At 49.6% G+C, this 10,035-nt stretch overlaps 1 long non-coding RNA gene across 4 annotated transcripts; it reads right to left on the bottom strand.

Moving 5' to 3' along the window:
* Positions 1-461: 461 nt before the first annotated feature.
* LOC123144570 (uncharacterized) lies at positions 462-5,293 on the bottom strand. Of its 4 annotated transcripts, XR_006471713.1 has the most exons (5): positions 4,899-5,293; positions 2,484-4,032; positions 2,237-2,355; positions 2,065-2,148; positions 1,582-1,985 (listed from the first exon to the last, which is right to left on the bottom strand). It is a non-coding gene; the product is annotated as an uncharacterized lncRNA (long non-coding RNA). The 4 variants fall into 4 exon arrangements; XR_006471714.1 differs by having other exon boundaries at positions 462-1,639; positions 2,065-2,355; XR_006471712.1 differs by having other exon boundaries at positions 2,065-2,355.
* Positions 5,294-10,035: the final 4,742 nt, after the last annotated feature.

Raw genomic sequence — 10,035 nt, 5'->3', positions numbered from 1 at the left:
GGATAGAGAGAATCAGTGGGGCCGAGTTAGAGTTTAGGTTTTTGACATATTTGTATGGAGAAAGTGGTTGAGGGTTTTGGAGCAATATCACTAAGCATTTGAGCAACCAAGCCATTAAGCAACACCTCATCCCCTTTTAATAGTATTGGCTTTCCTATGGACTCAAGGTGATCTTGGATCACTAAAATAAAGATGAAGAGTCTTGAGCTTTTGCCAATCTTTGTCCTTAGCATTTTGACGGGTCCACATCTCTAGCCCATGCCATGACATTCATTGAACTTCCTAAAATATTTATCTTAAACTAGTACATATGCCCGAGCGATACAACGGGCTCCTCATCTAAGTTGTAACGTCCCTATAGGGCGCGGCATCCTCCATGAACGTGTGACCCCGGCCTCCTATTGCTCCACCCAACAAGTCGTCCTAGAGGAATGTAGCATCCAAACGATGCCAATGGGCGATGAGGAGACCGAAAACCATGATATGCTATTTATTTTACGGATCTATAAGGAAAGAAAAAGGTCAATCTAGTAAGACAAGAAACCATTTAGAATGAATAGTTACCCTAACTTTATTTCTCTCCATAGCTCGGGGGCTATGGAAGGCCGGTCTCCCGCTTAAGCTAAAAATCTTCCTATGGCAAATGTTCCAAAACCGCCTACGGACGGCGGATAACGTTGCGAAACGCAACGGACCTTCCGACTGGTCTTGTGTGGTGTGCGGTACCATCGAAGCTGCAAATCATGCCTTCTTTCATTGTCACCTAGCCACGTTTTCCTGGAGCGCTGTGAGCCGCTTTCCAGCAAAACTAGAACCCTTCATCCGGTGCCAATCTTTTACAAATTATTCATACGCAAAAGGGGGCTAGTGCAAGGATTGTTTGGTGATGCATAGGGGCGCTCTTTGGTCCTTATGGACTGTGCGTAATAAGATGACCATCCAGAAGAAATTCCCTTCTCACCCAGCCAATGTCCTGTCCAAATGTCACCTCTTCTTGCAGACCTGAACACCGTTGGGGAAACTGCAAGATGAGGAGCGCATGATCGAGACGATGGAGCGGATCCGCAACATTCAGGTGGAAGCGCGCCAAGTAGCTGCTCAAGACTGATATCATTTTGCATCCGTTTCTTTGTGTATGCTTGCCGATGACCTGTTATTCCAGCCTGCGTGCTGGTGTTGATGGACCTCTTTTATTTTGGCTGGTTATGTAATACTTAAGCTGGATTGCCGTGGTATCTGTTTTCAGACTTTGTGAACGCTGCCTTGTTGGCTTTGGTAATTTAAAGCCGGACGCCTTTGGCGTCTTCATTACAAAAAAAAAAACTTTATTTCTCTCAATACTGAAGCCAAAATGACACGAAAATAAGTGTTAGATTCTACTCTTTGTTATACTGCCTTTTACTTACAAAAACTGTGGTTAGATACCTTGAATTTATTATGCATGCGTCGAGTTAATCATCTATTTATTTATGAACATAGTATATTGAACTGAGGATTTCTGAATATTTTGGTGTAAGATGTATATTTACTCACGTAACATTGAACTATAAAAATACTTGGACATACATTTATACTCAACCATGTAAATATGAGAAGTTCGTTATGCGTCTATAGTGATAGCTCTGTTTGTCTTCTCTATCTGTATACAAATTTCATGTTAGCAGATAGAGAGGGAAATATGATGTCGTAGTATATATGAAGAGAAGTATAACTGACAATATACAGTAATTAGCTAATTACTACGATGAGTTTTTTCCAGCGCTGCATCGCCTCCTGAACATAGGAATTTTGTTAATTCAGTACGTATGGAAGGCAAGAGCGTCAGACATAAAAACTGATAGTACATATGCCTGTTGCTTAACTCAGTTACTAATAAGACGAGATCGATCATTGAACTTCTAAACATATTAATTCATAGGAGCTCTTATACTCTATTTACTGCAAACATATTTCTGCCTGTCTGATCTCCATCACAAGTCTGATTCCTATAATCCAAGGGGAAGTATTAAAAACACATGTGCGCATATCAGGAAACTATCAAAGCACAAACATATTTCTGCACACCTGATGTCCATCACGCCATGTGACTTGTATCCCATTAGAACGAACACAACAACCAACACAATTGAATAGGTCCTTCCTGGTAGCCTGCAGGAGCATCAAGGCGCCAGCCTTAACAGTAGGGACATATCAAGAAAATTTGAGGCGTTCAAGCACGTGCTCACTGAAACCAAACCAAATATTGTCGGCATCGGCGAGATGTACGTGCAGGGTTCAACTTTAGACTTTGCAGATTGCAGACCGCCCCAGCTGGTTCCCCCCTCCCTCCAACGTGTAATCTGGTAAGGAGAAGTGCTGCAAGATACGGCAGAAAAGGCCAATTTTTCTTGATAAGATATTATGGATCAAGCCTGTTTATTGGGGATTCTGTTATAAATCCAACAACCTGATAATCGAGGGATTTAGGATGGGGGATTATTTACCGACAGCGTGGGGCGATGGTAGAATAGATGAACTCCAATTGGATTTAGAGTGTGATTTGCGTGCCACCACCAATCCAACATATTCCTCCACTTGATAGCCTCAACTACCGATGTCGCCTCCTTACTTCACATTATTGTGGATGCTCATCGGACGCATCAATCATCCTGTAATGCAAAACCTTGAATATGATAAGGGGAAGGCATAGATGGACCGAATCACGTTCTCCTTGTTGGGAATCCAGTACTGATGGAACCATGAAGTATGGGATGGAATAAAACACGACATGGAGAGATAGAGGAAGAACATCCTTTTAAAGAGTCGTATGTGTGGGATAGTTGGTCAGGAGTCCATGGCAGTTCATCCTACAGCTGCGGATGTGTAACATGTAAATACCGGTTTTACCTATTTCCATCTTGACCTTTGGTGACAACTTCTGCTTGGTTGTGGAACCTACACTTGACAGTTGTGACAATATCACAATATGTAAATTTTGAATACTGGGATAGAGGAATGATTCAACATGTCTAAGAAAATACTACTAATGAGTCATACTGCAGATTAGCCAAACTCTTGTGTCAGGCTCAGACACATCTTTTTTAGATCGGGAAACAAAATACTGATATACTGTGCGAAAACAACTATTTTTCAGGAATCTAGCTTCATGTAAGCATGCAGAGTTGATTTTTTACTTCCAATTGAACAATTACAGAAAAATCAATCCTCTCAACTTCAAGGTAGGTGATGCAAGAAATGGAAATGGCAATGGCAATGCACAATTTAATGTTGATAAAATCTGGAATAGTTAACACAGTCTGCAATGCAGACTACCCTCATTGACTCTGGTGCAACTCCTGCAGTGATAACCAGAAATCTTAATAAAATTAAGTTGAAAAGTGGACAGAACACACATTATGAGTGAACCATGAACAATACTTGATGCTAGAAAATCTTGTATTGATGTGCTCAAGGTAATTATATGCTATGTCTTCCACCGAAGAATGAAGTATTCGCTAGCTAGTTGTGCATGGTAAGCTTCTTCTTGAAAAGAATTACTCAATGCAAACTTCTTGCTGAAATGGATACTGCAGAACTTGTGCTTCTTGTGATGCATCATCAATCAATTCATACTATCATAAAAAAATGTATCACAACCTTTGGCATGACCAGCAGCATATCATTCTCACCTGGAGCAGTTACCTGAATAAAAATGAATCAAAACTGCAGGAGATATTGTCCATGCATTTAGATCTGCAGCTTTACTATGCCCCCAGCATATTTGTGTTTCCCCAAACCATCTTCTTTTCTTGAATCATTATTTCCCTAATGAACATGATGGCTTATGATTGTGGTAGCCTCGTAAGATTGGGAGAGAACACTATCATGTGAGACACGAAGCCCTCATCCTCACAGAAGGTCAAACTAAATAAGATATGTGGTAGTATGGACGTCAAAGAAGATGCTTAACAGCCAGCAGTCAGGTTGATGTCACTATTATGCGCTCCAACCCCATCGCCGACGCAACCGGCCATGGGCTCATGCACCTACTGTCTGCATGACCAACCAATTTCAGTTAAAAGCATTGTACAAAAGTAGGCACACATTAGTAGAACAGAAGTGGAAAGGAGTAAATACTGGAATATATAGTTGTTGATATTGATTTGGCTATTAAAGCAGGAACATAATTTCACACCAAGTAAGTTCCTAAAGAAAATCCACACCAAGAGATAAGAGAACTTATATAGACATGATCTTTTTTGTGACTGAATCCAGTTTATATGGTTTCTTTGTACCAATATATGGCCTGCTGCTGCATTACAACTGGTACTTTGAAGGATCTGTTCATCACAACACAGCAAGATCTGTTCATTGATCTGTATTAGATAGCACACCTTTAGCTTGTAGTGCAGATTTATTGAAATTGACAGTGCCACACTCCAAAATCAGTTATAGAATCTATTTTTAGCTCTATCTATTCATGTAACTGAAGAAGTAGTACATCTGCAGCAGCATGTCTGTTTTTGGCCCTTACATAGTTTGCTGAAATGAATTGCAATCATGGTACTGAAAGGACACATGAGGACATCCAGTTTGCATGAAAAGTTTTCTGTAAGAATAAATCATACACTCTGATTTCCATCTAATCACAGGAGCTGGTGCCTAGGCAGGCTCAATCCACCTCATTCCCAGGCTCAGTGGCATCATATGTGAACACGCTTGACCAAATTGCACAAACAAGGTAATTCCAATCAAACCAAATTCACTAATAAGGTAATTCCAATCAAAGGTGATGGTGTTACTGTTGCTATGGGCAAGCAGGATGCGTAGTGCATGAAATCGTGATATGAGGAAGAAGTTCTGATAGCAGCCACGCCGCAGCCGAGGTCTGAGAATAACAGAGCAGATAGGGAGGGTACCGGGGTCGTTCGGGAGAGGGAGATCGATTGACCACTGCTAGGGCACAGGAGACATCCGGCTCATGCAGTCCACGGATGCCGACGAGCGGATCCGGCGAGAAATTGTTGAACCCCGGAGATCGAGAAATTGTTGAACCTCTGGCCGACCCGCCTCGAACGCCACCACCACGGGGCGCATCGACCTTGAGCGAGCTCCGCGCCGCACTTGCGTGTTACCACGATCTCAGCAAATCAGGTGGCTCGCGCGAGGAGGAGGTTCTTATAGGAAGGAAGGCGGAGGAGTTGCCATCATGGAGGAGGATTCCTCGAGTCCGGAGGACGGGTTGAAGAAGAGTCCTTTTTTGAAGGAAGGTGGAGAAGAGTCCTAGCTCAAACTTTTTCCCTTAGCTGCGGTTGGGCTGTTCGGCCCATAAGAGTCCTGGCCTAGTAACGTAAAACCAACCAAGCGAGTCTTTTTTTAGTATCGGCAGAAACACTGAACGAAGCGATTTTTAGGTACGAAAACGTATTACGAACAATATTTAGGTACGGGAAGCGTATTACGACGGTGAGCGTGCGGGCAGAAGCGATGGCTGCTTTATTATTAGGGAAAGATGGATATTAGTTTAATGAGCTATATGTTTTTATGAATTACCAAACCATCCGGGGATTAGTTGCACTTTCAATAACCGTTTCTCTCTAGAAAATGGACAATTTCATTATGCGCCTCAGGAAGGAGATGCAACTTTTCACCAAGAAGGCCCCAAACCTGAACAAGTAGATGAAGAAGAACTCGCCACCAAAGAGAAGGAGGAGCAGTCACAACAAGAAGCCTGCACCACCTACACTGACCTCTACAGTCTCTAGGACTCCATTAATGATATGAGTAGCCCCTCCACGCCCCTTCAAGACACGTCCGCCTGCATGAGTTCAAGCTTCTCCTACTAGAGCCAAGGATGGGATCCTAACTAGCCGTCACAATGATCTTGCCGGTTTGGGCTTGCAAAAGCTTAAGCTTGGGGGAGGTCACTACCTCGTCTACATCAAGATGTGGCGATATTATTTGAATAAATTGTAATGAGGTTGTACTTCAGATCATTGAGCATCAAAATACACGTGTTGGTCTGTTCCAACACTTTGCTTTTTACTTGCTTTTTCATTTTCCATTTTACTATTGTGATTTTTTGTTTGCAAGTTAGTTTTCAAAAACAAAAAACCTAAAAAAATAGAATAAGCTTTGCTTTATTCTGTCGAAATCGAGGCTCCGCGGACCCAAACAAGGTTTGAACTCTGGGGCGTGTACGAAGGATCTATCCTAACTGCAGCTCTCTGCTCACTGCCCCATGGCTTGGCCTCGTCGGGTTTGAGCGAGCGGGGACAAGAATTGGACACGGTGGTTTACCCAGGTTTGGGCCACCTTGCGGTGTAAAACCCTACTCCTACTTTGGGGTGGATTGCCTCGTGTGGAGGATGCGTATGAACTAGTACAAGTGAGAGCTACCTCGGGAGAGCTCAATGGCCGAAGGGGTTGGATCGATCCCCTCTCTATGGTGGAGACAAACCTATATTTATAGTGGCATTGGCCCTCTTCCCTCGTAGCTTAGGCGGGATTCCACAATGTCCAATTTGAAAGCGGACAAGAGTACATCTTATCTTGACGAAAGGTGGTCTTCGCCTGCAAACCTTCTCGTCGTGACGCTGTGGTGGGCTCGGCGATGACATCCATCCTGCCGAACTCATGGTCTTGGTCTTGTTGAACTGGAATGGAAACCTTTGGGGGATTCCTCGGGAACCCGCGTACGTCCTTGCCTCCTTAGCACCAAAGAGGAAACTGTCTACCTCTGCGACTGCTGGCGCCCGCTTGGCCTTGTTTGTAATGGATCACGTCATCGCGCGCCTCGTGAGGTGAGGTGCTTGCATAGAAATCTCCGCTCCTCGGGAGGCAGCATCAGAAGCCGCTCCTCGGGAGGCCTTGGTGCCATTCGCCTTGCGAGGCGGGGGGGCCTCGCGAGGGTCTTGCTGGCGAGTCCTTGGAACTGGGCCGTACCGGGCCATTGATGGAGCCATGTGCTAGGCCACGGGCAGGCAGGTCTGGGTAACCCCGATCCTAGAATGCGGACAGTAGCCCCCGGGCCCACGACGCGGTCGGCCTGGCTTCGAGGCGAAGGAAACAAAGAGGGCGAAGTGATGTGGGCCCCAATCGCCTACGGGCCAGGCTTAACGCGTGGCGCACGACGGGACACGAACGGCCCCACTTCCCCATGTCGCCTCGTCAACTGCCCAGGCTGACAAAAAGCCTGGCACACATGCTGCGAGGCCATCATTGCTTCTAATGCAAAGGGATGCTGATTGGCCTTCTCCGATCGCCTATAAGAGGGCGAAGGGACCGGAGCCCCCAACCCATCTTCGTCTTCTTTCTTCCCCACTCCCAACCTCTGCAGTAGTAGCCATGGCACCGGTGAGGAGGTTATCTATTGCCGAGATGGGCAAGGAGCCACGGGACGAGCCAGAGCTACCGCCACCCAAGAAGGGGCGCAGCCGCCCTCGCAAGTCCATCACGACACCCGTGGCGGCTCCCCAGGGGCGCGGACCCACTCCCCTGGGGGTCCGCGTCGGTTCCAGCAGTTGTGGGAAGATGCAACTGTAGGGGCAGACCCTTGCAGGTTGAGGATAATGCAGCCCGAGGGGCGCCCTCAATTGAACAAACCAAAAGGTCACCTGGCACCGGTGTTGTAGAAGCGTCGAGGTAGCTGAGGAAGCGTGCCATGGAGGTTGCTCCTCACGAGCCTCATGGCTCCAGAGGCCTAAGTGGCTCGCGAGGGTCTGGGGCCCCCTTAGATGCGACCGCCGAGCGCTGAGCCTCGTGAGACACCATAGCGTGCTGCACCAGGCACTGGTACGAGGCGCCAATGTTTCAGCAGGCTGAACAACATGCAGATGTAGTTACAGGGGTAGCCCCCACTCCGTCCAACATGTGATGGCCAAAAGAGGTCCTATGATGCGGCCTTGTTGAGGCCTGGGATGTTGACATAGACGCGCAGATCGCCACCCGCGTCGGGGCGGCAGCTACACTGGTGGATCATGCGGGGAGACGCTCACCTCGCATGGCTAGCACCTCCTGAAGCTCCTCGATCGCCTTGGTGATGAATTCTCATGCTCCTGGCGCCTCATGCCGTGCACCTTGGTTGTGGGGGCGCGCATCAAGGCACACATCGAAGTGGTGCCCGAGCACCTCCCATGTCACACTGGTCAGGTCATAGGCTCTCCAGATGGAAGCCCTCGAGCCCGTCCTAAGGGAGGCACCAGGCGCGCCTTCTTATGCGGGAGGGAGAGGCGCCTCGGCTGCGGGCGCAAAGACTGAGGTGTGGCTAACTGGTCTCTTGGCCTCCGGATGGCGCTTTGGGAGGAGCTGCTTCTTCTTCGTGGGGGTGGCCTCGAGAGGCAGAACGCCACCTTCGTCATCAGCGTTATCGGCCGCCGCGGCATGGTAGGCATGCTCGAGAGAGCAGCCACGTCCTTCTCATCGTAGGCGACCGTAATGATGCCGCTGCATCCTGGCATCTTGAGGACGTTGTAGCCATGGCGAGTCGCCGCCATGAACTTGGCGAGGGAAGGATGCCCAAGGATGGCGTTGTACGGGATGTCGATGTGGGCCACGTCAAAGTCGATGAGCTCAGTGTGGTAGTTGTCGCGCTTGCCTAAGGTGACAGGGAAGCGCAGCTGCCCAGGAGGGACGATAGAGCCGTCCGTTAACCCAGAGAATGGCCTGGTGGGCATGAGCTGGTCATAGGGCACCTAAAGCATCTCGAAGGACTCAACAGAGAGCACATTGAGGCCCGCGCTGCCATCGATGAGAGTCTTGGTGATGGAGACATTGCTGATGGTGGCCATGCACAGCATGGGGAGCGCGCCAGCAGTGGCCGCGCACCTGAGGTGATCCTTGGAGTCGAAGGTGATGGCATACTACGACCACCTGACGGGGCGCACGGCCTCAAGCATCGGGAGGGCCGCATTCACCTCATGAGAGAACTGCTTGAAGATGCAATTCGAGGCGGGTGCCTGGGCACCGCCGAGGATGTAGGCAATCGCGTGAGGTTCCTGAAAGCCCCCAGCCCCATCGTCCTAATGGTTGTCGTCTTTCCTTCTTGGTGGTGGCGGCAGCGGAGGGAGGCCGACGTTGCCATGTGGTCAGGCCTCATGAGGCTGATCACACCAGGGGCCATCGCGAGGCTGACCGCGCCAGCCATCTTCGCGAGGCTGGTCGCGCCAGGCCTGATGGGGGTTGTGGTTATCCTAGCAGCCTCCGCCGCGCCCTCCTCCACGGCCGAAGCCACGGTCGCCACGCTCCGGGCGGCCGTGGGGACCCCGACTCAAAGCCGAGCCCTCCTGCGGCCTCCAGCAACGGCTACGACCTCGCCGGCGCACAAGCCCACGGTGCACCTCGCCCCCTTCTACTTAAGGCCACCCCCAAGCCCCCTCTCTACTCCTTTGGCTCTCTCTCTCTCTCTCTCTCTCTCTCTCTCCCGTACGCTCTCCAGGCCAACCCATTCCACATCTAGTGCCCCCATTCACATCCATGGCCGGAAACCTTGCAACCGGCCACCGCTCAAATTCGAGCTCTTCGGTGCTCCTCTCCCCTACTACCTGCACAAGAGCATCACCCACCTCCCCACGGCCCTCTCCCGGACTCCATTTCTTCTTCTCCGCGGCCGCAACACCGTGCCCCAACCTCACTGTCTCCTCCGTCCGCCGCGGGCGATGCACCGCTCGCATCCGGCCGCCCCAGTCGTCGTGGCGCACCTCGCCGGGTGCGGCACGCTCTCCTGAATCCGACAGCATGCTGGGCGTCGCCGGAGCTGGCCGGTGCCGCCGGGGAGAGCGCCAGCCCCCGCTCGGCCTCGCCTTCTCTGTTTCCCATCGTGCCACGCGGGAGGTTGAAGACAGCCTGCTGCTGGGCCCTGCGCGTCAGCCCGATCCGCTTTCCGCGTTGGCTGGCGACCTCCCTGAACGCGCCTTCGGCGTCACCTCCTCTGCCTGCGCAGCTAAGCCGCTGGGCCGTCCCACTAACTATTCCGCGCTCAGTGCGCGCTGCCGCCGCCCAGGTCCAGCTCATTTAGGTAAATCCTTTTCCTTTTCTTTTTCTGTAGATTTGCAAAAT

This window comes from Triticum aestivum, chromosome 6D, assembly GCF_018294505.1.
Source record: "Triticum aestivum cultivar Chinese Spring chromosome 6D, IWGSC CS RefSeq v2.1, whole genome shotgun sequence".
NCBI classification, from domain to species: Eukaryota; Viridiplantae; Streptophyta; class Magnoliopsida; order Poales; family Poaceae; genus Triticum; species Triticum aestivum.
Note: the sequence above shows the minus strand (reverse complement) of the source record. Positions and strands in the feature narration are given on the sequence as shown.